Source organism: Lygodium microphyllum, chromosome 9, assembly GCF_053477565.2.
Source record: "Lygodium microphyllum isolate KBCC chromosome 9, Lygodium_microphyllum_v1.1.10, whole genome shotgun sequence".
Taxonomy (NCBI): Eukaryota; Viridiplantae; Streptophyta; class Polypodiopsida; order Schizaeales; family Lygodiaceae; genus Lygodium; species Lygodium microphyllum.
Genome location: NC_141143.1, coordinates 136215928 through 136221194, shown reverse-complemented (window position 1 = coordinate 136221194; position 5267 = coordinate 136215928). Strand labels below are relative to the sequence as shown.

Genomic DNA, 5267 nt, shown 5'->3' with positions numbered 1-5267 from the left:
ATAATCATTTATTGACTTTTTAAAATATATTAAACCTTCTCTATAAATACTCAAAAAAATTTAAAAGACTTTTCATGGTATAAAATTTATTTTAAAAATATTATATTTAATGAAATTTACTCACAAGTTTTATAATAATTTTTATTGTATGTAGGTTAAGAGTAGTTTTTAAGCATTTTTAGCATTTTTCTATTTTTATCAATTAAATAAGAGATTAGTAAATATCAAAACCCATTCAAAGTGAGAAATCAAGCCTTGAATCATTGTGTAAAAATTTTAAATTGAGAAAGTTTTACGTTGAACTATTTATTTTTGTTAAACAAAATGAGACACTTGGTAATACGTGGGTCATAATCATGACTTTGGAGTTCATGTCTTTGATGTCCAACACTCTAGCAAGGATATTTGGTCTACTCAATCATTTGGAACAACAAGCTCTCCACTTTCCCCTCCCCCAAGACTCCCACTTATCAATTATTTATAGCAATATGAATGGTCCCTTGTGTGTTTAAAGATTAAGCTTTAATTAAAAGCTTAATATTACAACCATGGATTCTTTGAATGAAAATGATTAAAAATGAAGGGAAAGAGAGTAATTGTAGATCTTTGCAATCTGTCCATGGAATTAGGAGCAAAATAGGGTGATTGGAAGTGGGAAAATTCTCCTAGCACCTGCAAATTTAGATTAGTCGGGTATATTGAGGCTCCACATTGTCCATAGGAAAAAAAGCATGGAGATCGAGAAGAATGGGGGATAGCGATGATCAAAGAGAAGAAGATGGTGCTAAAATCATGGCAATGATCAGCAAAAATCATGGCATTCTCTCTCCCCCCTTCACTCTTTCAAGATGGCACCCTCCTCCAAATTTTCCTTCTTGGCACCTCTCTTCAATGGCACAACATCATCCAAAATTTACTACATAGAAACTAGATTTTTTTTTTGAATCATTTGTTTATGAACCTTACTTGAAAGGTTAAGTAGAAGGGGAACTAACTTGTTTTTTTAATGGAGTATGCCATAGATGGAATGGATATTTTCCCAAAAAGTTGACATTTTGGCAGAAGATGATGATGCATGGATCAAGGGGTGTAAAGAATGATGATTCGATGGATGGAGACAACGCTAGAAATTGCTGCCCTTGATGATGACAAGGACAGAAGATAGACATGATCAATCATGATTTATCTTAATAAACAAGGTTAGAAGATTGGATGCATAGCCTCTCTCTAGATGCTAGCACCTCTCTCTCTCTCTCTCTCTCTCTCTCTCTCTCTCTCTCTCTCTCTCTCTCTCTCTCTCTCTCTCTCTCTCTCTCTCTCGGTGGCAGGCATGCTAGAAATTGTGCCTTCTCTCTCCCTTCATCTCGGCCCGAAATTGGTGCCCCATGAAATCACGCCCTCCCCCATTTGGTTGCAATGACCTTCATGATTTGCTCCACTTATTTTCCAATACTTGTCCCAAACTTCACCTTGTTTTGGAGTAAGTCTCTAGTTGAGATATGTGTGTATCCAAAGTCTCTCACCATTTATTTGCATTGAGTCCCTTTTCCACTACACCCGGTCCACCTAAAATAAAGATGTACACTATTTGGGTGCAATCATGTACAACATCATCCAGAATTTACTACATAGAGACTAGATTATTATTATTTTTGAATCGTTTGTTTATGAACCTTACTTGAAAGGTTAAGTAAGGGGAATTGACTTGTTTTTATAATCGTTTGTTTATGAACCTTACTTGAAAGGTTAAGGGGAACCTTACTTGAACCTTACTTGAAAGGTTAAGTAAGGGGAATTGACTTGTTTTTATAATCGACTATGCCAAAGAACGTATATTTTCCCAAAATGTTGACATTTTGGCAGAAGATGATGATGCATGGATCAACGAGTCTAAAGAATGACAATTCAATGGATGGAGACAATGCTAGAAATTGATGCCCCTGATGATGATGACAACAAAAGGTAGACATGATCGATCACGATTTTCATTGATAGATAAGGGCAGAAGATTGGATGCATAGCCTCTCTCTCTCTCTCTCTCTCTCTCTCTCTCTCTCTCTCTCTCTCTCTCTCTCTCTCTCTCTCTCTCTCTCTCTCTCAAGTGACGAGTGTGATGGAAATTGTGCTTTCTCTCTCCCTTCATCTCGGTTAAAAAATTGGCACCACCCCATGAAATCATGCCCTCCCCCATTCGGTTGCAACGGCCTTCATGATTTTCTCCACTTCTTTTGAAAGACTTGTCCTAGACTTCACCTCTTTTTGGAGTAAGTCTCTAGTTGAGATATGTGTGTATCCAAAGTCTCCACCATTTATTTGCATTGAGTCCCTTTTCCACTACCCGTTCCACCTAAAATAAAGATGTACACTATTTGGGTGCAATCATGTTTCTTATGCACCAAGACACTCTTGGCCTCTAAACCAAACATCTCTTTAAGATGGCTTGTAACTTTTAAAAACACCTCTGGTGAACTAGCTTTGATCTTCCTAAAGCATCGGGGATGTAAAGCCTAAAAGTGTGAAACTGTAGGGAAGTAGTTAGAATTGAAAGTATCCAAATGCTTTTGGATTATCATCTACTCTCTCACTACTTTGTGCACAATGCAGAAGCATGTCCTCCACTTTATCTCTAGGGCATTCAAGGTAAGCCACCATATCCACATGACAAACACCTTTCTTAAAAGTAGTTTCTTGTTGGAGTGTCTTATGATATCCATCCACAACTACATGGAGCTTAGTTTTCATGTTAGCTTTCAAGAGATTCGAGGGGATGTCCTTTGGGACCAACTTTCTTCCTTCATAAGCTCTGACACTTACTTCCCTATGCTAGAATTCTTCTTTATTTATGCTCTAAGTAAGTCGCCAATGCCTATATGTATGAACTTATCCTCGGTCATTCTTGCACATAAGAAGGCCCAGAATTCTAAATTCCACCTAACTCTCATGCAACAACTTCCTTTGAACCAATATTTTCCTTTTGCCTGGACTGCGAAGACCATCCTCCAAAGACAATGATTACCACCACACCTATATAAAATTAATTTATAAATACAATAATAATATGTGAGATAGATACAAATTTGTTTTAAAACTTTGCAAATTTTTCATGTTTCTAGGTGTTGTCAGAGTACACATCCAATGAGTTTGAAGACCATTACAAAGCCCTTGGGATTCAGCACCACGAGCTAACCATACTATATGATCCACAACAAAATGGAGTGATGAATGTAAGAACCACACTCTACTAGATCCTGCAAGAGTTATGCTATTAGTAGCATAACTTGAAAAATAATATTGGGAAGAAGCAATTGCTACAGCAACATGTCTTCAAAATAGGTTGTACTCTATCTCTTTTCACAATCACACTCCCTAGCTTTGGCCACCCTCCTGACCTATCACATCCGAAGATATTTGGATGCATTTCATTTCTTGTCGACATGGACCACAAATCCAAATTCTCTCTCCTAGAGCCACACAACTTATCTTCACTGGATATGATGAGCCTTATGGTCACAAAGCTTATAGATTTTATGACCCATAGCACAAAGTTTTCCTTTATGGTAAGAGTTCCATATTCAACAAACTCCATCTCTTCCAAGCTTCTTCAACCACCACACACTCTCAATCTCTAACTCTTTGTCCAATTGCACCCTTTGCAACCACATATTCAAATTCATCCCTTGCCACACACAACTTCAATATTGGGCCCACTACTTCCATTTTCTCCTTTGCCAGACACACATCCCATTTCAAGTCCACATCATCAAGACCCTGTCATGTCATTTATAATGTTGGGTCTTGTCTCTTTTACACCCACATATCACTTCATAAACCCTCCCAACCACTTGCCACATGTGAACAAACTCTTTCAAAAATAATAATTTAGTCATCCTACACTAATTATTACTAAGACCACAACTCTTTGTATTATACCTCCAACTCATGCTAGTCTGCTATGGGTGCCATTTTTTAGTGCCACAATCAATGCCATCTACTCCTCCTTCTCTAACTAATGCTGGTAATAAATCCCTACCTATAATCATATCAGACCCCACAATCCAATGGTGGCCTAACAAATCTTCACTCAAGGACACATCACATAGAAAATGGCAACCAGTAATCCATGTAACCAATGCATGTTGGTAGCATGTGCCCTTCCCACTGCTTCAACAATTAGTTTAACTTCTATCTCCCCCATTAATCCATCAAATCCTTGCCAACCTAGCTCCTTAGATGTATCTTCATAGCTCAATTCACTCTAGTTGCCCCCTATAATAGGCCCCAATGCTCAACATACAATAATGATAAAAGTATTATGTGGGAGCTTTCGCTCAACCACCAAGACCCACGAACCGCTTATTGTTTCAAGCATTCCAAGCCGAGTGCTAATGGCTACCTCTCACATAGCCGACATGCCATCCATATCTACGGGTGTAGTGAGCTTACCTCCATGCCGATTGAGTTACGTCCTCTCCCATGCACTCCGGTAGCTCCACAATCCAAGTGCAAGCTCCACGCTCCAAGCTCCATAGCCACGAGCAAGACAAGAGAAGAGAAGAGAAGAGAAGAAGAGGGGAGAAGATGGAGAGATTCTCCTCCTTAGTCCCTCACCCTCACAGACTCACTCCCTCACACTCTCACACTCCCTCTCTCAAGCACAAGCTCAAGCAAGCAACAAGAAGAAGAAGAAGAAGAGGAGACCTACTTTTGGCCATACACAAGAATGAGCTTCTCATTCACTTTTCAACTTTATATACAAAACCCTAAATCCCTTTTGGGCAGTCATCCCCTTATCCCCTTTTTTACATGGCCGGCCGTGGCCTAGGCCCTTTTTCCATTGTCCTCCTATCTTCCTAGCTTCCTTCCTACCGCCCATCTACCTTTACAAATTGCACAGGTGAGAGCCTGGTGCTCCTTAAATTAAATCGTGATGCACTTGTGCTCTTTTACAAAAGTATTGACTTGCACTTTTCCTTGTGCGCCTTTGTCTTCCGTTTCACTTTGCCTTGGCCTTTGTCTTCTGCTTTACCTTTTCCAAAATTTCCGCCTTGTTTGTCTGACGGTTAACGGTTAACATTACCCCCCTCCTAGACGAGTGCTAGTCCCATGGCACTCACCATCATAGGTAGTAGGCTTTGGCATGCACTGAAGACGTGGGTGGAAGGGACATCTATGGTTATCGTGGAGGAGTGTTGGTGATGGTGTGGAGGAAGGTTGTTGGGGGCACATTGGTGGCCTAATTGGCTAGTGGTAGGGTTGTTGGAGTTGGT

At 39.6% G+C, this 5267-nt stretch overlaps 1 pseudogene; it reads right to left on the bottom strand.

The window, feature by feature from the left end:
* Positions 1-2175: 2175 nt before the first annotated feature.
* On the bottom strand, positions 2176-2942 carry LOC148031618 (uncharacterized; annotated as a pseudogene).
* Between the last annotated feature and the right edge of the window lie 2325 nt (positions 2943-5267).